This window comes from Rhinatrema bivittatum, chromosome 1 (assembly GCF_901001135.1).
Source record: "Rhinatrema bivittatum chromosome 1, aRhiBiv1.1, whole genome shotgun sequence".
In the NCBI taxonomy this organism is placed as follows: domain Eukaryota; kingdom Metazoa; phylum Chordata; class Amphibia; order Gymnophiona; family Rhinatrematidae; genus Rhinatrema; species Rhinatrema bivittatum.
Genome location: NC_042615.1, coordinates 491,307,848 through 491,332,506, shown reverse-complemented (window position 1 = coordinate 491,332,506; position 24,659 = coordinate 491,307,848). Strand labels below are relative to the sequence as shown.

At 41.5% G+C, this 24,659-nt stretch overlaps 1 protein-coding gene across 1 annotated transcript in view; it reads left to right on the top strand.

The window, feature by feature from the left end:
• BNC2 (basonuclin 2) overlaps positions 1 to 24,659 on the top strand; it is a 1,148,851-nt gene that overhangs the window by 1,104,301 nt on the left and 19,891 nt on the right. The window lies entirely within an intron of this gene.

The window sequence follows — 24,659 nt, the reverse complement described above, 5'->3', positions numbered from 1 at the left end:
AAATCCCTAGATTACAGAAAATTGGATATGGGCTCTCTGTTTTAGATACCCAAGAAAATATACCTTAAAAAACATAAGATCTCCAATTCAGAGATGTATATATTTATTTATTTATTTTAGAACATTTGTTACCTGCCCTTCCACAGTTCATAGCGGGGGTACAAGAAAACACCCACAATGATTAAAAGCATACATAACATGGAAAAATAAAACACTAAAATTTTCAGATAAGGTCATTGTAGGCAAGCTGGAAAAAATGAGTTTTAAGTGCCTTCTTAAATACTTTTGGCTCTTTTATGGATTGCAGCTCAGCTGGTAGAGAGTTCTAAAGATTAGATCTAGCAACCAAGAAGGTGCGCTCGCATGTCTCATCTAAATGAGCATGACTATGAGATGGAATTTCAAGGAGCCCCTGGTCTGAGGATGGGAGAGTCCATGTGGGTGTGTAAATCTTCAAGGTGGCAGTAATTCAGAGAGCTGGAACGTTGCTGAGCAGGTTGGGTATGATGGTTGCAAGCTTGTATTGTATTCAGTATATAATGGGAAGCCAATGCAAGGAAAGGGATGAGTTCACGAATGGGAGTGCCAGTGAGAAACAAGCTGCAGAATTTTGAAGCATCTGAAGTAGAAGCATGACACCAATGGGAAGTCCAATGTAGAAAGAATTACAATAGTCCATATCTGAAAAAAGAGGTGATTGAAGAACTTTTCTGACATCTTGGGCTTTCAGTACGGGCTTTATATGGCAAACAGGGTCATTTATCAAATAGTGTTATGGCATTTTCGCATGCATTAAGCACCTTTAGGGGACACTTTGACATTCAAAGTGAGACATACGAACAGAACAGTGCTCTCTTGTGAAGATTTGATGACATTCGGAATGAGGAAACACTCAAAGATGAGATTTGTGCAATGTTCTCTCAACCTAGCTTGATGGACTCTTTTCCTGGGTAACATCATGCTAGGTTGAGAGAACATTGCACAAATTTCATCTTTGTGTGTGTTTCCTCACTCCGAAGGTCATCAAATCTTTACCTGTATATAATTAACCTCTACTATCTCTCTTTATTTCTTACAATCCCAGTTCATTAGCCCTTGTTAATTGTAACTGCTTCTCTTCATCACGTTATCATGTTTTAGGTTGTATTCTTCGCACCCCTGTTTTCTGTAAACCAACATGATGTGAACGAGTTCATGAATGCCGGTATAAAAAAACCCTAAATAAATAAATAAATAAAATAAATAAGAGAGCACTGTTCTGTTCATACGTCTCACTTTGAATGTCAAAGTGGCCCCTAACCCTTACACTAATACCTAAACCTCACCTCGAGTTACTAGGTGGGCCTACCATAGAGATATAAATACCTGTCTAGGGTGAGGGCATCATGGCTAGGTTCTCTCTCTCCCTCTCCCTCCCTCTCCCCTCAGTGGTTGTATGTAGGGAATACCACAATTCTGCACTTATCTTAAAGTGCAAAAAAGTTATCACAATTTGCAGTAACTTAGCACTTCACATAGGTATTAGCATAAACTGCCTATTACATTAAAACACACTCCTTTTTCTATCACATGTGATATTTAGTGCATTTTGATAAATCCAGGCCATAGAAGTTTATGAAAAGATGCAAGAAAACCTTAAAATTCCATTACACACAAAAAATACCAGATGGCACCCTTCTTCTTAGATCCTCTGAAAATCCTAAAAAAAAGAAAGGATTAAGAATGATATAACACCATAATATATAAAAGATTTAAAATAAAAACAGAAAAAAAAATGAAAGAGAAGATGTTTTGGAACTTTTTTCGTAATTTTTCTGGGCTTTTTACATTTTAACCTTTTTATCTTGAGGGTTTTTTTTCTGGGGGGATTGTTTTCAAAATCAAAAGTAAGGGATGCTTAATTTTTAAACTAAAGTTCCTGAATAACACAAGAAGTTTTCTGTTCTTCAATCACTCTTCCAAATGGATAGGTCATCATCTTCTCTAATAAAGTGTCTTTAATTAAATTGGAACAAAAGTTCAAAGTGACCACAATCAAGATAGAGATCACACAAAACAACATCCACAGCACAAGCAGAATCCTTCTCGATCCTCACAGAAAGCAACTGCAGACTTGGTTAGATGGGAATCTGAGAAAAGAAATTTCCTGGACACATTCATAGTCCACTCCGATATTGCCAACCAAAGGTCTGGAAACAGCACAACCTAGAATAAAGCACAAATAAACAGACAAACAGTGACACCTCCTTTGCCGACTCAAGCTGCCCTCCCAAGTGGCTTGGTACATCAGGATCCTCGGCTCCTGGACATTGTGAGGGTGAACTCATATAACAAATTATTTCTTGCTGTATAGGTGAGGGTAAAGGTAGTGAAGGATAAAACCTCACCTTACCCTTCCATTTAGGAGACATTCGTAAGAGAAATTCTTTAGAAACAAGAAAAAGCAAGGAGTAACTCAGAGCATGACCTCAGTCTATGCCGCCATCTTGCTTCCAAGCTTTATAATTCTCATCATGTTAGGAGTTACCACTCAGGAAACAGATGTCAGATTGTCATAGTGGGGGACAATACATTGAAATTGTTGGCTTAATGTGCTGTGGTTGTCAAAAAAGCAAACAGAATGTTAGGAATGATTAGGAAGGGAACGGTGAATAAAATAGAGAAAGTCATAATACCTCTGTATCGCTCCATGGTGAAATCTGTGAAGTTATCAAGTAGCATAAATGAAACAAATTGGAGAAAATTCTTTTTTACTCAATGCACAATTAAGCTCTGGAATTTGTTGCCAGAGGAAGTGATTAAGGCAGTTAGCATAGCTGGGTTTAGAAAAGGTTTGGACAAGCTCCTGGAGAAGGCCATAAACTGCTATTAGTCAAGTTGACTTAAGGACTGCTTATTATCAGCATTAGTTCATGGGATCTGTTTAATGTTTGGGTACTTGACAGGTGCTTGTACCGTGGATTGGCCACTGCAGGAATTGATGCTGGACCCTCGGTCTGACCCACTATGGCAACTTCTTATGTTCTTAGGTTCCTGGCTTGTTCTGCTTTCCTAGAAGGAGGTATATTGTTGTTTTAGGGCCTGATGTAATAATATTTGCAGTGTTGCTTTTCATGGGTAGGGTTGATACTGTTTGAGCTCTGGCAGTTAGTGCTGTTTTGGTATGGGAGGTTTACTTTATTCTAATTTGTAATTCAGTTTATTCATAGCTTTCTGAGGGCCAAGCTCACACCTATCACACTTTACAAGAGGCCTAAGACCAAATGGGTTCCAAGTATCTTGCTTTTTTTCCAGGATTTTTCCTGGAGTATCTCTAGCACTCTATCTGTCACTCCTCTGGGAACCCTGACCCTCGCATCCCCCCTTCCCCAGCATTTCAAATCACCAAGAGGGCTGGACTCCAAGTCGGATAACCTCATCCCCCTGCTCCCTCTGTGATTTGACCTGCATCACACCTGGGTGGGGGGGGGGGGTAGCATTTTTTTTTTTTACTCACCTCAGGCAGCAGATTGCCTTCAGCCACCCCTGGCTCTGCCTCTGATGATGTCAGCCAGGGTGAGAGCTCAATCACAGCAGGAGCTGATCAGATTGGAGCTTCCTCCCAGGCAGAACTTCCAACAGTTTCAGTTGAGAGGGAGCCGCCTGACCTGAAAGAACTAGTGCTGACAGCTGAAACCATATAACTGTGTTTACAGCAGCTGTTAGAGCAGTCTGGCATTGAAGAAAGAAAGAGAGAGAAAGGCAAAGCTAACAGACAAGAAACCAGAGGTGTAGGCTCATTCAGCAATGTGACCTCTACCCCAGGATTCACCAAAGCAGGACTCAAGCCAATTGCCTTATCACCTGGACAGAGATAAGTATCACATAACTTATCTAGGAAGCATGACAGGAGCAGATCAGCATTCGGATTGCAGACCTACTGTGTAGCGGCCCCTTGCAATTGAGGCAGAAACTCCCTCAGTGGGTACAGCTAGCTAGGACACTGATTCAATGTATCGGGGGCCTACTAATTCAATTTGGACTTTTAAGGGGCCGATGCAATATATTTCGCGGAAAGCGGGCGCTGACTTTTCAGCGCCCGCTTTCTTAACGCACGCATGGCGCCCGCAAGGGGGGCGTCGTGCAATACGCAAATTTAGGGGGTCGCGCTGGCAAGGAGGCGCTAGGGTCGCTTGCACGACCTTAGCGCCTCCTTGCTAATGCGACCCCGCCGTGGCTGCCGGTTATGAAGACCGACGCCGGTAAACTCAGCGTTGGTTTTCCTATCTGGCTGTCTGAGCGCACTGTATTGCATCGGCCCCTAACTCTGCCCCCACCAGTGGAAAGAGCAGAGGATTGTGTTTTCCCATCAGGAAGTAAACACTCTACCAGATATAGCTCTCATCTTTTGTGCATGCACCTTCTATTTTTTCAAACAGTAACAAAGGGCCAAGGGATTTTTTTTTCCTCCTTCTGTTCTTGTGGGGATATGCACTGATTTTTTTTTTTTCAGGTCATTATCTGTCAATTTCATTTTTATAATGGTTCGGGAGGTATTTATTTCGTGTTTTCCTCATTTCAGAGTTAGTGCGCACTAACATGAAATTCAAAATTCCACGAATTTTCATCAATTTTTTTTTTTCATTTTGAGGTGCTCCTGAAATAAAATTAAATAGACAATTTCATTGCCATTGTCTATTTCATTTAAAATAAATGCACATCCCTAGTGCGCACACATTTTTACTGAGGACTGTGAGACCTGGGGTTGAATCCAGGGGTAACAAATACAAAACAGTGTGATGGAGAGGTCAGTATTAACTGGTTCTGAATAAGTTATACTGATATTATTACTGTATTTGCTACTGCAATGCATAACAATTGACCATATTTGGCACTTCCTTTATTACTGTTATATGTTGTTATGCATTTCCTACTTATCTTGTTTTTTCACCTATTCATTCTTTTTACATTATCTTAAGTTCATAGTAAAACAGTTATATTGTCCTTTCCTGTGTGTGATTTTATATGTTACATGGTGTTAAAAGCAAGGCGTTCTTAAGAAGGGGCACCAAATGTGGTATTGGGGCAGGGATGCAATCTTATACTCTTAAAGGCAAGCAAACTCAAGGATTTATCGTAATATTTTTTTTTCTATGGTTAACTGCCTCTCCCTTATCCCAGGTAACTTAAATACCTCAAGGGGGGAATCAAATATAACTTGAAGCAGGAAGGGAAAATGGGTAGATTAGATACACCCTATATCTTTATCTGCTTTCATATTTTATGCTTCTTTGTAGCCTGAAGATAAGCATAATTGCAATGGTATATAAAATATATACAGAAGACAAGGTAATTTTTTGATTGTCAAAGAGCGTGTTCGCAGACCATGTATAAAAATCTTCACAGCCACAAAGCTCATATCTAGTTTTGACTCATAAATATCAGTTGTATGCAAACTTCCTGGAATTGGAAATATCCTACTGGTTAAAATCAGCTGCCAATCAAAATAGTGAAACTATCATGACAGAGTCTTCAGCAGTCATTTTGGAAAGCCAAATGCCTGAGAGAAAACTAACATCATCTCCTTTTTTTTTTTAAGTTCTCACAATTCTCAAACAGATTTTCACAGTTTTTACCTTCTTTGGCAAGTTTGAGGCACATGAGGTGTTTCTGAGACCCTTCCCATTTAAACTTCCATTCGGGGGGTTTTCAAGCTGTCTTTTAAGTCACAATATCCCAGGAACCATTTGCAACATGCTCATCTGCGAAAAGCTGAGATTCACAGCTTTCAAAGGATATTGAATTATATTTGTATGACAAACGAACCCAGTGGAATCATCACTTAAGAGAATTGTGACAGGATTGGAAATCATGAATAGAAGAAGAAACAGCACATACTGCTGGAGCTTTTCTATCTTTTTCTTTTTTTTTTTTTGAACTGTGAAACTGCAAATGCCAAAAATAGGAAATGCCTCTCTCCTGTGAACTGAGTTTGTAAAATTTTGAACACATGGCATAAAATGTAAAATGTTTAGCAATAGTTTTACTGAAAGTGATCACCTTAAATATATATATTATTTTCTTTTACTGACCTTTATTTCTGCATATCCAATGGAACTGACACAGCAATCACACTATTTTATCAAAAGTAATGAACATATTACTTTTTAATACATTGTCAGCAGCATTTTCACTTAAGTCAAGGAACTCGTCTTTTCTATTTAATATGAATTGCCCACAATTATTATTTGAGTTCTTTTTTAAATGAAACTAAGTATTTAGCCCAACTATTACCGTCAATAGTGAAAGGGAAAAAAAACATTACTAAACTACAAAGAGATCCATAATCATATAAGCTCATGTGGGGCTCCACTGGGATCCCTTCTAAAGGAGCTTGGCCTAGTTGTTAGATTGGGCAGTGGAAAGTAGAAGCTTGTAACAACTGTGTCACCCTATCCCCTCTAATGGGTATTAGTTTGTTACTATTTGCATAAAAGAAAGTGACCGCTAATGACTGTATGGATATTTACTTTGGATTTGAAGACAGGAGTGTTTCCTTTCAGTTCTCATAATTTTTCAGAGTAAAGGCCCAAAGCCTTGGCTGTCTGAGGAATCTTAGAAGGAAGAGAGAGTAATTTTCAGCTCACAACCCAACGGCTGATGAGACATCTCCTCTAGTGATTTTTGCAGTTACAGATTCCAAAGTGGATTTTTCTTCGGGAGGGAGTTTTATCTACCCTTTCTGCCCACCCCGAGAAGAATAAGAGAAAACGTTTTTGTGGTCAACCTGGTATCACTTAATCCAAGTGATTCCCTTGCCTATCCAGCAACATTGAAGGAAGAAGGAGCAAGATACTCTCCAGTATCCAACAGAGGGACTGGAAATAAGGGCGGAGAGAAGCAGTGGTACCCATAAGGAGTTTAACCACAACAGATATTCCTCCAGTATGCAGAAGAGAGCCAAGGAGGTGCCTAACCAGTACAACAGAGAAGGATGAGGAGAGAAAAAGTTGGAAAATTCAAGATCAAGCATTTGGATTCCAGGGATTTGAAACAGGAATTAAATTGGGAAGAGGACCCTCATATACCACAGTAACCTAGGAAGGCTTCGCATTCTAGCCAAGAATAGAGAAAGAACCCTGAGGGTTGGATCAAGGGATCAAAGATTTACAGATTTATTATTCTGACTTGCTCTATAGAGATTTACTGGAAGAGACTGGTAACATGTGTCATATGATATGTTTGAACCGCTTCATCAGTAAAGTTGTGTTCGAACACCAGGTTTATGTGCAACAGGGTATATTGGCACTTATTAAAGGACATTACAAATAACGCTCAGGCACAGGTGGTTTCTCCACCTTCCCCACAGAGCATCCTGTAGATCTGGGGCCTAAATAGTTTGAGATATTTGAGAAGGAGACAGTTCTGGTATTGAATGTGTGCCCCCTGGACTCCTAGAAAGGACCCCAGTTCAGGGGATGCACCCACATTTAAAGAGAGCGAGTTTCCATCCTACCCTGGTTCTGGTATCTTAAAAAAATGGTGCCAACTGAGTTCTTGTGGCATTATGACCTGTGCACATGCAGATAGAGCAAGGAGGATCATTTTGGTGGGATTAGGAGGGGATGAGTGGAGATCATTGAGGGTGAGGAGAGAGGGATGAGAAGAGGGAGGGACATATGTTTGTGTGTGAGAAAGAGAGGGGAACAGTGGTAAGGGGTCAGTGTACATGTATATGAGAAAGAAAAGGGATTAGTGTTGGGTATGTATGTTTGTGTGTATTTCAGATTGAATGGGAGTTTAGAAATGGGGAGTAGGACCAAAGCATAGTAGGGATACCTCACTCCTCCCCCCCCTCACCCACTGCAATTTCAGACCTTCTCCACCTCAATCTCAGATTATATCCCTGAGAACTTGGAACCTCTCTTCCTTCCTACCTCTCTCCCTAAATCCTGAAACTCATTTCCCAACTCCTCCTACTCTATCCTCCCCTTCCTCAATCCTAGAACCTCCCTCTTTCTCCCTCCCTTTGTCCTAACCCAAATTTCTGATCTTCCCCATTCTCCCCATCCCAGTCCTATTTCCTTCTCACACTCATGCCCCTATCCTCAGTTCTCTCAACTTCTCCTCACCCCATTCCTGAGCCTTTCATCCTCACCTGCTCCTCTATCCATGCCTGAGATGTTCTCCCTAAACTCAGGGCCGGTGCAAGGGGATTAGGCGCCCTAGACACCTTCTGCTTTGTGCCCGCCCCCCCTCATCATGCCACCCCCACCCGGTCATGCCATCCCCCCCCCCCCCCCTGGTTGCGCCACCACCCTTGTTAGGGGGCGTGAGCCATGTGGGGCCCCCTAATGGTCGGTGCCTTAGGCCCAAGCCTAATTCTCCCAGTGCTTCCACTGGCCCTGCCTGTACTGTACTTGAGATCCCTTTTCTTCACAGAATAAAAAGAGAAAAAATTAGAGAGACATAAGCAAGGCTGGAAAACTACTTTATTTGTATAAAAGATGAAATTGTTTGCCAATTTGCTTCATAATTTTCTAACAGAAGAACATAAGAACATGCCATACTGGGTCAGACCAAGGGTCCATCAAGCCCAGCATCCTGTTTCCAACAGTGGCCAATCCAAGCCATAAGAACCTGGCAAGTACCCAGAAACTAAGTCTATTCCATGTTACTGTTGCTAGTAATAGCAGTGGCTATTTTCTAAGTCAACTTAATTAATAGCAGGTAAAGCACTTCTCCTCCAAGAACTTATCCAATCCTTTTGATAAATAGTGTGGTTGCTGTGTTAGTTTCATTGGATATGTAGAAATAAATGTCAGTAAAGAAAAAAAAATATATTTAAGATGATCACGTTCAATAAAACTATTGCTAAACATTTTACATTTTATGCCATGTGTTCAAAATTTCAAAACAAAAGGAAAAAACTACCAATGAAATTTGTTTTTATTTTATTGTTTTGTTTTAAATTTGTGTGTACAATTTGCAAATTTTGTGCATAAAATACAAATAGTGTGAGCAAAATTAATTTTGTGCATGCTATTTATGTTTTAGGGAATAGTCACTGCTATTAATTGCATCAGTAGCATGGGATCTTCTAGGTGTTTGGGTAATTGCCAGGTTCTTGTGGCCTGGTTTGGCCTCTGTTGGAAACAGGATGCTGGGCTTGATGGACCCTTGGTCTGACCCAGCATGGCAATTTCTTATGTTCTTATGTTCTTATGTTCTTATATGCATACTTTGCAAACTGCATGCACACAAAATTGAAAAATGAAACAAAATAATACAAAAAATCCCAAAACGAATAAACACAAAACACCACCTGAAATGAACCATAATGAAAATAATCGAAGTAGGATGAAGGATGCTTCTGGGGAGCACCGTTACACAATTATTTTGTTTCTTTACTTTTACTTGAATTTATTAATTGCCCATATCCTGGGCGATGTACATAGAAACAATCATAACATTTCAATAAATACATACCAAAATCAAAATTCACACAGGGACCTTCTGTGGTCTTAATAAAATGCTTCTCTAAATAGCCATGTTTTTAACAGGGTCTGAAAGGTCTTAACGTTGTTTGCCATACATAGAACTTTGGGAAAAGAATTCCAGATAACCGGGCGGCCACAGAGAAAGCACAATCTCTGGTAACACTAAATCTGGTGTGTAATGGTGAGGGCACATCTAGTAGGCCTCGTTGTGTGGAGCGAAGCTGACGAGGTGGGCAATAAAGCCGTATTACAGCATTGCTCCAGGATGAAGCATCAGAGGAGATAAGATTAAAAGTGATGGTTGCAATCTTATATTTAATGTGTTCCGCAATCGGAAGCCAGTGTAACTGGAAGAGCACAGGGCTGATGTGCTCGCGCTTGTTAATGCTGGCGATGAGTTGTGCCGCAGCATTTTTATTTTTATTCAACTTTACAAATTATTTAAAGATACACCCAGTCAATATGCATTAACAGTATGAACTCATATAGAACAAAAGAAAAACAAACAATATATTTCTGCATATTCTTTTGTGTTACTCTAATTCAAAATTAGCAGAAATTACAGAACCTAATTGTTAAGAAACTAAAGGGAGCAAAAATATTTAAAGTCTAAAGAAAACCCTTAAGATTTGTGTCTAATCCGTTTCTACACTTTTATTCTCCCAAGAGATAGATATCAAGATTCAAGGTATGAACGCAATTGCTCTGGGTAATTAAACAATGGGTAATTAAACAAGTGCCGCAGCATTTATCAATAATTGGAGAGATCTAAGCATTACTGCTAGAAGACTCGGGAGAGTAGAACTGCAGTAATCTACTAGAGGATACCACTATTCGAAAATCTGCTTTCTCTAGCAAGTGTTTAAGGCCACAAAGCGAACGAAGCTTGAAGGATCCTGCCCTAATTCTATTTTTAACAAATGGATGAAAGGATAAAGAAGGGACTATTAAGTCACCCAGGTTATAAATACAGGAGTTCAATGAAAATGAAATGTCAATCGCAATAGAGTCATGAAGGATTTTTGACAGAGGGCGCTGCTTCCTGTATGTAAGAGTACCCAGATTCCTTACCAGCAATATATATGTGTACCCTAACAGAGTACATATGTGTTTTGCAAAGTAGAAGGAACATTCTATTATTTGCGTTATCCATTCCCAAATGGAAGGAATTTTGCAAGTTTCCTAAGTATTTAAAGTAGGACCCCCCCTAGGGAATTGGTGAAATGTTGAAGAAAAAAGAAGGAGCTGAAGAAGAGAGGCAGCTTGAAGTCTTGCTTACTGTCTGAGGAGTGGGAGAGGAAAGATTCTGCTCCCAGAGGAGAAGAAGAAAGGATCTTCTATTTCAGTGACTCAGAAGAGTGTTAACTGGTGTCTGAAACTATCAAGAAGCTAAGTGATCTCAGCCCAAGGAGTTATGCCTTTCAAATCTGAGGAGAGTGGATTTATCCTGAGAAACTGCAAAGATTACAGGTCAGGGCTTAATTAGTAAAGGAACAGCATGAAACAGAGTTCTGCCATTTCTTTTCAAACTCAAGAGGCAGAGCAGAAGGGGGTGTTCTGCTTCAGTCCCTTAATGGTTGGTGGCAAAAAGGGAGCAATGGAGATCTCAGGTAATGGTGGAGGAGAGGGCGTGAAGAATTGGTGATGAGGAGAGGAGAGAGATAGGAACATCAGAAATGGGGATACGAGGGGAAAGGATCAAAGATGGGAAAAGAGAGAGAGGTAAAGGATAGGAAATGGGGAGAGGTTCTGAGAGGGGGAAGGATCAGGGATGGATAGAGTGAAGGATGGGTGTCCCAGGAATGATGAGGGGAAGGAGAGAGAAGAAAGATCAGGAATAGAGGAAAGATGTAGAGAGAGGGGATCTGGGACTGGTGAAGGGGGATCCCCTCTTTCACTCCTCCTCCCCAGCTCACATAGATCCCCTTTCTCTCTCATACATACACACCACCGACACCCCATCTCTCTCACACACACACACATCCTGATGCTAATCCTGTCTCACACATACACATACCCCTCTTTCTCTCACACACACCTCCCGCCATACCAATTCCCTCTCTAAAACATACCTCACCCACTTCCCACACATACCCTGTCCTGCCCAGCATACACATAACCCACTCCCTCTTTCACACATACACACGTACACCCAACCCCTGCCCACCTACACACACTCAACCACCATGCTCTACCCTCTCTCACTAACATATCTCTATATCCTCCTGCTCAATCCTTCCTTTTTTCTCTCACATACACACACCTATTGCCCAATGCCTTTCTCACATACACACACACACCACCACCCCTGCCCACCCCCTCTCACACGCACACACACTCAACCTCTTTCTCTCTCACTCCCTCTCACTCTCCCCGCTTCACCCATGCCCATTCTCACCCCCTTCCCCCTGTTGATCCTCCTGGTGGCAATCTGGATTTGCAGTCAGGAAAAGTAAAAATGGCGGTCCATCAGGTTGTTTCTTATGCTGCTCTCCAGGATCTGTTTCACCCTTTTGTACCACACAGGGTGCAGCTGAAAGAGTGAGTAAAGCCTGTGTGTGGCCCGAGGCACTGCTGCTCTTCCATCAGTCAACGAGCGCAGGGCAGGGAATGATGTTGTGTGCACCAGCACCCTCGCCTAACCACTGCCCCCCCCCCCCCCCGCCGCCTTCCTGATCCAGCCTCCAGTCACACACAATTCCACAAAGATTGGCACAATTCCCATGGCAAAGGCTGAATTTTGTAGCCCTTGCCAGTAAACTACAGAATTTCAGGAGGTCAGGGGACCCTGCTTAAGGCCATATACTGAAACAGGAAAATTGGAAAAGATTTTAGCAAAGATTTGGTTCCGCAGAAAGATACCTCAGAAGTGGACCTAGAAGCAGTGCAATCTCAGATAGAAGGGGAAGGTCCTTTATATCAATGGGAGGTTGTTTCTGAGAGAAAAGTACTGTTGCTGTCCTGAGGTCTCTGGAGGTTCTGGTCTTGTCCACTCGCTCTGCATCAGCCGCACACCCTTGCTCGTGGTGGGCACACCTCTTCGATTCCTTTCCGGGAGACCACCGGAGGTCCACCTAAGTCCAGGCGGCCCGGGTACCCAAGAGCTCAATCTGCGGAAACCCCAGACTGTTACTGGTGAAGCTCCAGCTAGCCTCTGTCTCCTTGAGTGCTCCCCCTCCTGGTGGCAGGCGCTCTCTGTGTCCGCCCAGAGGGCCGCACCAATCCTGCACCAGGCCAAGGGTCCACCTCCAATGCAACAAGTTGCCAAGGCCATGGACTCGGTGGAGTCTCATGCCTTGCAAGCCATTCCTGGCCTGGCTAACTGTGTCCGAGAACAACAACAGGTCTTGGAATCATTGGCATCCTCTGTGGAAAGACTACACTCTCAGTTAGAGGAGTTAGTCATGGCCAGCTCAGGGGTTCTTACCCAAAACTTATCCACCTGGGCACCACTGGCCCTCCCAGCTCCACCCCGTTTTAATGGAGATCCTCGCTTTTGTCGAGGCTTCATAAACCAATGCTATATGCAATTTTCATTGCAACCCTCGCTGTTTCCTGATGAAGCAACAAATATCACCTTTATCCAAACAGTCCTCCAACGTCTCAGAGACCATCATCTCTATGCGAAATTAGAAAAATGTATTTTCGAACAGCCCAGTCTCCCATTTTTAGAATACATCATTTCCAACCATGGCTTCACCATGGACCCTGACAAACCCCAGGGCATCTGAGACTGGCCACAACCAGAGGGCCTCCGCACCCTGCAAAGATTCCTTGGATTTACAAACTACTATTGAAACTTTATCACTAATTACTCTTCCCTAGCCGCTCCACTTACCGCCATGAGTGGGAAGGGATATGACCTCTGAGCGTGGAGTCCCAAGGCCCAGTCAGCATTCCATGCCTTGAAGGAAGCCTTCTGTTCCAGCCCATGTCTACGCCATCCGGATCCTAGCCATCCATTCATCATCGAAGTTGACGCTTACGCCATGGGAGTCGGAGCAGTTCTAAGTCAATACTCCACTAAAGGAACCTTAGTACCATGTTCCTTCTACTCCCACAAATTCTCCCCCATTGAACAAAACTACACCATAGGGGATCGGGAACTCCTAGCAGTGAAACTCAACTTCCAGGAGTGGTGTCCATGGTTGGAAGGGGCACAACACAAGTTCACAATATTTACTGACCACAAGAACCTAGAACATTTAAAGGAGGCCCAATTACTTAATCCTAGACAAGCCAGCTGGGCTTTGTTTTTTGAATGCTTCAACTTCTAGCTCCGCTATTGCTCAGCAACCAAAAACCTATGGGCAGATGCACTTTCCCGCTCTGTCGAGCCGGAGGATACATCCGATACTCCTAGGCACATCATTGACCCCGCCTACATATCCGTTGCAGTGACCACCACGGTACCAGCCGGGAAGATGGTGGTACCCCGCCATCTCTGTGAGCGCGTGCTTCGTTGGGCACACAACTCTAAGCTAGCTGGTCACCCCAGACGGGTCCAGTCTCTCGAGATGCTTCAAAGACATTATTGGTAGCCTACCATGTTAAAGGACTCCCGCGACTATATGGACTCCTGTCCAGTGTGTGCACAACAGAAACCTCTGACTGGCCGCCCATGGGGCCTCCTCCAACCTCTTCCTGCACCCACCAAACCCTGGTCAAGCCTACCTGATTTTCAGAGATAATAGATGGGAGAACCAGCCCCAGTCTATCAGCAAGGATTTTAACAATTATCTTTTAAGTCGCAATTTAATAGGGAGATAGGCCTATAAGAGGCAGGTAATAATGGATCTTTTAATAAGTACAACCAGAGAGGGAAAAGGATCCAATCCAAATAACCACAGAATAAAAATGAATTAACCAAAACCAAAAATTTTTAATCTGCTGTCTCTCGTCACGCAATGGGCCGCAGGCAGTTTTCAGCCTTTAGAGCAATTTTCATCTAATCATTTATTGTCACTTGTTTATATTTACCCAACATCTATACTTTATTTTACCCAAAATTTTCACATATATTTTAAAGGTAAATGCATCTTTACACAAAATGTCTCACCAATTATTACCAATTAAAATAGGAATACTTAGCCCAGAAAGTTAGATCTCTTAAGCAACCAAGCTGGATTATTCAAAACTGCTCCCAACATGATTCATGTTTCAACTGCAAGCAGTCTTCTTCAGGGGAAATTTTTCTTAATTCATAAAGGCAAAATATTCTCCAACCCTAAAGTTAAAAGAAATAAAATTAAGCACACCAACCTACAAGCAAAATTAAATCTCAAGCTAAACATTACTTGTTATCACAAATTTTAAGCAACTCTCCAAATAACACTCCCTTCAAAAACTCCCAACCGGACATTAACCTCCATTACCCATAATATGGTATATTCAAAGAAAACTTTCACAAACTCACCCGGACGACATTACCCGTCTCTAAAAAGGTTCAAATATAGTGCCTCAGCATCTCAAATGTCAAGCTCTGACCCAAAGCATAAGATTTAAATTACATCCACAAAGTTACGTCACCGGAAATCACAGACGAATCTCTATTCTCAAACACTACATCTCCCATCATCCAACGAATCTCTATCGTCAAACACTACATATCCCATCATCCAACCTGGTTAAAGGGCTCATAACAATCAAAAATGATCCACATGACTGACATAAACCAATCCTAATTCAAAAGACGGACCAGTCAATCTCTCTATTCAGTCCTTTGGGGTCCACTGTATCAAAAAAATAAATCCATTTCTGTTCTCTTTGCAATAAATAGTTGTCAAAATCTCCCCCGCGATTACACGATATCGGTTTCTCAATCACCGCAAACTTCAAATCATCAAACGTGTGTTGTTTCTGCAAGCAATGCTGTACTATTGGTGTCTCCATTCTATTCCTTGCTATAGCGCTTCTGTGTTCAATCATTCGGATCTTAAGACACCGTTTAGTCTTCCCAATATAAAGCATCGGGCAAGAACACCACAACCCATAAACCATGCCTTTAGATTCACAATTTGTCAAAACTTGAAATCTAAATTTGCCATTTGCAAAAAATGGTAAACACTCTCCCGCAAAGGATTGTGCAAAAACAGTACATCTATTACAAGGATAATGTCCCTTATTACCCACATGATCAAATGACCGTCGCGCTGTCTCATCAGCAAAATCAGAATGGATAATCATGTCTCTCAAGTTTTTGCCTCATTTCAAGGCAAACCTAGGCATCTCACATAATTCATTATGTAATCTTAAAACATGCCAGTACTTTTTGATAATATTTTGTACTCTATAAACCTGAGGGGAGAACGGTAAAACACACACGGTTCTATTTGAATCATGCTGTTGATGTGAGGGGAGGAAAAGGATCTCCCTATTCACCCACCGGGCACGTTTATAGGCTTTCCTGATAGTTAACAGAGGATACCCTCTCTGTTGGAAATTTCTAATCATCACTTGCGCTTTTAACTTATACTCATGTATATCAGAGCACAACCGCCTCAATCTAAGTTTATCCGCAAATGTTGCGGGTGACAACTGTCATATCTCAACAGTGTATTCTTATCCATTGGTTTACGGTAGATTGAGAAATTGAAACCCAATTGATGTAAAGTAATTGAGATATCAAGGTAAGACACGTTCTTTCTGTCAAACACATAGGTAAACTTCAAGTTTACATCACACCCTTCCAACCAGTTCATAAATTCTACAAATTAACTCTCTTCTCCTTCCCAAATTACTAAGATGCCATCAATGTATCATCTCCATATTTTCACATGACTAGCAAAGGGATTATGCTGTGCACAATTTGGGACTACTACTGTCTTCCATGGCTGCAGGAGGCAGCTGAAGGAGTAGAAGAAAGGGATAAAGAGATGACAGAGAAGAATGGAGAAGGGTCTGCTAGAAGTGCTGCATCCCAGACAGATTGAATCATACGACAGTTACTGTGAGCTATCTGGGAGATGTCAGTTGTGGCATAAGATGGGTGATGAGAATTTTAGATACTGTGTGTGTGTGCGCGCCTATGTTACTGCTTGATGTGATTGTGCTTTCTTCTTTACCATGCGCTGTTCTGTTAAAGGCATCCTGGTTTTTAAACAGATAGGGCATCCTTTCATGCTAATCTTACTTTTCCACTTCTACTTTGGCCCGGTCTAAGCCAGTATAGCATTGGAAAAGTGGAGTGCTGCTTCTTCAGAGTAAGAGAAAAGTGTGCTTTGCTATTTGAGGAGCCAATATTGCACTTTTATGGGCAGGAGTCATTAATCAATTAAGAGTAAGGTTCAGTGCAGCATAGACGAAGTGGAAAACTTTGGATTTAGGATACATGCTACCTTTCCATGTTCATCACGCTTTTTTAAGCCATTCATGGGGGCTTGTTTCAAGGCTAATCAGTAATTTTATGGACTGCGGAATGTTTGAAAGCATGTTTTAATGAGGCTGAGCAGTGATTGAAATGCAGGCCTAGCGTTTTTTGACTCCTTGGTCTTAGATATCCGGCTGTGAATGGTGCTCTGTGTGCTTTCTCTGTCCTATTCCAAATGTTGCAGACATCAGCAGTACCACGTTGCATGTCCAAAACTAGGGCTATGCAAACTGTAATGAAGCCGATCATGTAGTGTGCTCTAGAGAGTGGAGGCCAGCCTAAAACACCTTGTAAAGAAGGTTTGATTGGGGGTTGCTGAGATGTGTGGCTTCTCTCCGTAGCATTTTTTCTATCTTGAGATATGATTATTTTTATTCACCCAAGACAGTGGATGCATTCTTGATGGACATTTTTCTAAGTGGTGCGACAAGCCCATAGCATTTTCAGATGTCAAATCAATCACATTTCCTTAGCTTTTATTTTGCAAGGCAAATAAATAAATAAAACAAATCAGTTAGATTATTGGTCTGTCCTTATGCTTTTATTTTTAAACACTAATCTATGTTGTTCATGCAAAGAGGCACAACAGGTGCTGGGCTACTGTCAGGCAGGCAGCGAGGCATAAAATAAAGTCAAGTTCTTTTTGCTTCAGTGGGTTGGATCACCTAAACTTTATCCTAGTCCCCGGAACACACTTAACATACTATAATGCTGTGGGCTTTCTTATAACAGAAGGGCTGGGTGCTGACAGGGATGCTGTGTTTAAAAAGAAGGTTTTATCACAGCAGAATGCTGGCGTGCATATTGGGATCGGTTCAAGGCTGTGCACAAAACGTCTTTATCCTGAGAAGAATAACCAAAGATTTTTAAATAATTGAATTACCCATCTGATTTTCAATGCAGATAGCTTTACAAACATGTATTTTTTTTTTTAATGCAAATATCACACTTGCTTAAAAGCATTGATTCGTCTACTTCTGTCATTTTTAAAATCATTAAATGTAGCACCTCCTATAATATATTTGGGATCGGGGTTTTCAGCTAAAACCTGCCACCTGCCCCCTACAGCAATAACCAGGCAACATAGAAAGAGGGGGGGAGGGGGGTTTGTAAACTACAGATCTAAGGATGCTTCTACGACTCGTAGTTCTTTTTCTATATTTCATATTTTGATATTTATTCAATGAGAGAGTTGTCATCAAACCTGTCAACAAGAATTGCTACGTGACGATTGCACCCACAGTGATAACATTTTACTGAATATTAGACAGGGCGGTTTTCCAGAGGGGTCCTTTTTTCCACTTTTTGATATGTTGTCTTTCATAAAATATATAAGTGTGTCTGTATACAAGACAGGGCCTCACCAGTGGGTCTTGAATCGCTGGCTGTAGGAGCAATAGGCTAGTGCCCTCCAGGGAGATCCATTCTGGCTCTGCAGTAATTATTATAGGCAGTGTGGTAGCACAGATTTTAGTATAGTTGGGGGTTGGGGTTTTTGGTTAAGAAGTTGCCACTCCTTCCACAGCAATAACCAGGCTGCATAGAAAGATGGGGCTTTTGAAAACTGTAGCACCAAGGATGCTTCTAAGCCTCATAGTTCTTTTTCTATGTTTCATAGTTTGATCATTATTCAATGAGAAAGTTGCCATGAAACCTCTCAGCAAGGATTGCTACGTGAAGAATGCAGAGTGATAACATTTTAGTGAATATTAGATAAAGTGATTTTCTAGATTGGTTTTTATTTATTTATTTATTTGTTTATTTATTTAATTAAGGATTTTTATATACCGCGGTTCGTTAGCAAACATCACCTCGGTTTACAATGAACATAAATTAGCAACAAGCTTTTTTACGTTTTTTTATATGTTTCATTTGATGGGTTTTATCAAGTATTTTTCATTGTGTGTCATGGTTCTTCTACAGAAGATATATAAAAAGCTTGTCTTGGTTACACTGTCTTGTCTGTGGCCACCAGGTGGCACCTAGAACATTGGTAGGTACACTGTGCAAAGTGCAAAGACAATATGCTCTGTCTGCGAAGCCCTATTTCTCTGGCTTCCAGACGAACGCACACACACACACAAGCTCCCACATGTGTACACACATGTGGGAGCCTGTGTGTGCTCCCCCTCATACACATAGGCACAAATACACACATGCACACACATAGATACATATACTCACATAGGCTCCCCCACACAAACATAGACACAGACACACATGCACACACATGTATACACACACACACACACAGAGGCTGCCCGCCACACACACAGACATACAGGCATACATATACATGCACATGTACCCCCAACACACACTGGTTCTCACACACATATAGAGGCTTGCACACACACACACATGCACACACACACAGGCTCCCCCACAGGCTCATACACGCACACTTGCTCACACACAAACACACAAGCAGGCTTCCCTATACACACATACATGCACATGCTCCTACAAACAGACTCTCTCACATGCACATACAGCTTTTTTGCTGCAGTGTGCAAGCAATTACTGTGCTGCCCCCCCCCCCCCCCCCCATCATTCTCTGTCCCGGGCCTACCAAAAAGAACCCAGCTGCCAAAAATTTAAAAACTGATGCTATCCCCCCTTCTCCGAACCCATGGCTGGTGCAAGGGTATTAGGTGCCCTATGCGAACCTTATAGCCTTGTACAATGCCCCCCGCTCCATTCCACACACACAGTTAAGAGTTATGCATTTATATTTTACATGAAAAATATCAAAGTACAGTATTCTGAGGTAAAAATATCACTTACATTATATTTACATGCACTGCTGTGATGCCAACCAGAAATCCCTGCAAAAAAGACACTTGGAACCCATATGGTATTAGGCGTTGAGTGTGGGCTTGACCCTCTGAAAGCCCGAATACACTAATATACTTCCTTTAAGGAAAATGCCTCACCTCAGATTAAATAATTAAAAACTTATATACAAGTTTTTTTAAATGTCCCAAACACCAATAAAATATTTCAAAATAGCAGACACATCAAATAACACCTGAAAAATAAAATGAAAAAGGATTTTAAAAATTCATGTTCTCTATACCTGGGAACTTTGATTTACAGTCACCCTGAGATTGTCTAATATACACACACACACACAAACAAACTCATACACATATACGCTCCCTCTCAGACAAACCCACAGGCATCTCTAGCTTTTCTTTTGTTGGGATCTACCAGCAGCACCCATTCTCTCTCTCTCTCTCTCACACAACACAGGCAGCTCCCATTTTCTCTCTCATACACACACATACACATACCCAGACAAGCTCCCATTTATACTCACACACCCCAGGCAGGCTCCCATTCACATCCACCCAAATCCCAGGCAGGACCTCATTCTCACACACACACACTCTCCCTACCCATCCTAGGAAGACTCCAAAGCATGCATGTGCGCACACACACCTCCCATCCCAAGCAGGTTCCCATTCACATACCCATCCAAGGCAGCCTCCCATTCATACACCCACCCATCCCAGGCAGCCTTCATTCACACACACACATCTATCACAAGCAGCCTCCCATTCACTCACACATATGCAGACCAGGCAGTCAGGGACCATGGGTCATTCCTCTTTGCTACTGCTGCCAGTCTATATCTTCTTTGTGGAGATCAGCCATTCTGCACTGCAGCTCCTCTTCATGTGCTAGCCCTGAGGTAATTCAACACTCATGGTACTAGTGCTTCCTATATTCTTATCTCATGCATCACAAGAGTGAATGAACTGAATGGGATCATCACAGGGGAGATGACATGAGATATAGGCCAATATTAACCATATATAGCTAGAAACAAGCTGAAGAATAAGAGTACAAAATTCAACATTTTTGCTACTGTGATTAGGAAATGCAAAAAATTCACCTTAGAGTATGCAAACAAACATTAATATGCCTTTAGAGGGTACAAAAAAGGAATGGACTAGTGAGAAAAATACTTAAAATAGAGCAAAAAAGGTGAATATATTTGATACTCAGTGATTTAGCTAAGCACTTAAAAGGTTCAGACCAGGAAAAATGCCCAAGATATTTGTTAAAGGTTTAGTTAAGCTCTGAAAAGAAAGAAACTAGGAAAACCACATGTGTTATCATATGCACATTACATTTGTGCATCAGAAGAATGACTGAAAAGTTATTATTCACTTCTGCCAAATATTTTCCGAGGCCTACAGAGAAAATATCAACGAATCTAGTAGCTGCAAAGCTTAAAGCTGTCCTCATAAAAAATTAAGGAAATATAAAAAATCCGCATTCAACTATGTTATATACAATTCCCACCTGAATTGATTAGAAAAATTTCACATTTAAAAAGTTACAAGCACACATTTGACTTTGTTTAATGAAGATAAAAAAAGGAAGTATTCAAAATGTTTTGAAAATTGGCTTAAAGCAAGTTATCAAATTTTCATACATCTTTTATATATTTTAATCAAATTTTCATACTTGAGCAATTTTTAACGACTGTCTCTGGTATTCACTCCCAGTCCTTGAGGGCCACCAACAGATCAGGTTTTCAAGGTATACCTAATAAATATGCATGAGAGAGATGTGCAAAGAATGGAGGCAGGTGCATACAAATATCTCTAATGCATATTCATTAGAGATGTCCTGACCTGTTGGCAGTCCTCAAAGTTCGGCGTGAATACCATCGTAATAGAGACCAGATGAACAGATCTGGATACAGATGCGGTTAGGGAAGATGTGCTATCTATGGCAAAATGATTTACAACAAATAATAATTTACATATTACACTGGCCTACCTCCAAAATGCTTCTGAAATGAATGTAGTCAAGCTTTACTAAATCTGAGTCACTGAGTACAAAAGTAATGCTTATGCTTACAATTATTGCTTGGTTTTAGTTTTCAAGATATGCTACTGGGTCAGTATGCTGTATATGACCTTTGACTTGGGAATTGCGGAGTATAAGTGAATTAAATCAGAAATGACTAATCTTTGGCTGAATCTATGACTACTTACACAAAGAACTGTTGTTTCCTCTGCAAATGGAATAGTGGTGCAAGAGATCCCCATTACATCAAGACAGACTGGCCACTCCAACAGTCATTGGAGCCTGGGAGGAAAAGCATATGGCTTTCAGCCCTTGTTGAATCAGTGAACATTTTGTTACCATCCTTATACATCAAACTTGGTCTGATGAAGAACTATGTCAAGGCCATGGACAAAACTAAAGCAGCCTTCGAGTACCTTGAGATTAAGTGAAGCTAAGATAAAGGATGGTGCCTTTGTTGGCCCTCAGATTTGTGAACTTATTCGAGATGATGCATTTAACCGTGCATTGCATGGCAAGGAAAAGAAGGAATGGAAAGCCTTCCTATTAGTGGTAACAAATTTTCTCGGAAACAACAAGGCAGACAACTACAAGGACTTGGTGGAAAACCTCCTCAAGGCATACAAAAGCCTTGGCTGCAATATGTCACTATTGATATATTTTTTGACTCTCATCTTGATTTTTTTCCACCAAATTGCAGAGCAGTGAGTAGTGAGCATGGCAAGTGATGTCACCAGGACAGTGCAGCAATGGAAAAATATTATCAGGACAAATAGAGCCCATCGAAGCTTGCAGACTATTGCTGGACAGTGACAAGGGATGTTCCATTTAGGGGTAGATTTTATAAATCTTCGCACGCGTGTACTTTTGTTCGCGCACCAGGCACAAACAAACGTACGCTGGATTTTATAAGATACGCGCGTAGCCGTGCGTATCTTATAAAATCCGGGGTCGGCACGCGCAAGGGGGTGCACATTTGTGCAACTTGCGCGTGCCGAGCCCGGCGCACGCTGCCCTTTCCCTCCACTCCCCCAACACCTTCCCCTCCCTTCCCCTACCTAACCCCCCCATCCCTATCTAACCCCCCCCCACCTTTATCGCACAAATTATGCATGTTCGAAGCAGGCGTAACTCGCGCGCACCAGTGGCCCGCTGCCGCGCCATCACCCGACCCAGGGGCTGGTCTGGAGGCCTCGGTCACGCCCCCGGAATGCCCCCGGGCCAGCACCACGCCCCCCGGAATGCCTCCCAGAACTCCCCGAACATTGCACTGCCCCCCGACACCCCCCCTAGCAAAGCCCCGGGACTTACTCACGTCCCGGGGCTTGTGCGCACCGCCGAGCCTATGCAAAATAGGCTCGGCACGCGCAGGGTTTTTTTTAAGGGTTACGCGCTTAACTTAAGCACGTAACCCTTTTAAAATCCGGCCCTTAATGAATACAAGAGACAAGCAAGAAGAGCCGAGTAGCCACTGAATAAGGACCACACTATGTACATATATATTCATAATAGTGTGTGGCCTTTTGTATCATAGTAAATTCTAATTCTATAATCTTTTTGCTGATTTCATTTTTAAAGTGTTACATAAACAGGACAGGTGAAATATGCAAACGTAAATGCATGAAAGACCTAAGTTTACAATTTATGATTAAAACTCTACTGTCTGCGCAGCGCACTATCTACACAATAGACCTAGACGTAAAATGTAGAAACTTAAATATCATGGAAACAGTAACCAATCAGCTGGTGCAACTGTCATATTTGAATTCAGCACATCACCATCAATAATAAATGGCACATTTAATTGCTGAAGCAGACAACTTCTAAAAATGGGTATAATGGTGTTATGTACGACATTAGGGATGTACATTTGTTTTGTTTTGTGTCATTACTTTATGTGCATACATATTGTATGCCCATAAAATTGTTTTTACACATAAAAAAATCAATTTTGTGCATCTACATAACTGTGTAAAAATGCATTTTACGCACATAAGAAAAAAAACAAAATTTTGAAACACTACAAAAAAATCACAAAACGAATACAATTTTTACAGTGCACACCCTTCCCAAAAGGTTGCTAATACACCTACAGTTATACTGATACTACTACTTCTTATCATTTTTGTACTGCTACTAGATGTATGCAGCACTGTACAGACACACAATCGAGTCAATCCACACATACAGGACAAACAAGAGGCCATGGGGAAAGCATTTATTGAAGAAAAGTGTTTAAATTAACAAGACTAACATTAGGGCAAGCCAGGGTTTAAGATTTAAAAGCAGCTTCAAAAAAAGGTGAGTTTTAGGCTAGATTTTAATATGACCAGAGAGCTTCCAGGCATACGGTGCAGCAAGGCGGAAAGTACGGAGTTGGGAGTTGACAATGCAGAAGAATTTACAGAATATAAAGGGTATAGTACGGTTATTTACTCTTTCGGATAATAGAAGGACTAGAGGGCACTCCATGAAGTTAGCAAGTAGCACATTTAAGACTAATCAGAGAAAATTCTTTTTCACTCAATGCACAATTAAACTCTGGAATTTGTTGCCAGAGGATGTAGTTAGTGCAGTTAGTATAGCTGTGTTTAGAGAAGGATTGGATAAGTTCTTGGAGGAGAAGTCTATTACCTGCTATTAACCAAGTTGACTTAGAAAATAGCCACTGCTATTACTAGCAACAGTATCATGGGATAGTCTTAGTTTTTGGGTACTTCCAGGTTCTTATGGTCTGGATTGGCTACTGTTGGAAACAGGATGCTGGGCTTGATGGACCCTTGGTCTGACCCAGTATGACATGTTCTTATGTAGTAAGAGTGACTTCCCTGATGAATGGAGCTCACGAGAAAGATTATAGGGAGAGATAAGACAGGTGAAGTAGTGAGGAGCTTCAGAATAACTGCATTTGTAGGTGAGTGAGAGAAGCTTGAACTGTATGAGGAAGAGGATGGGAAGCTACCCTTAAACACCTTTGAAGCCAT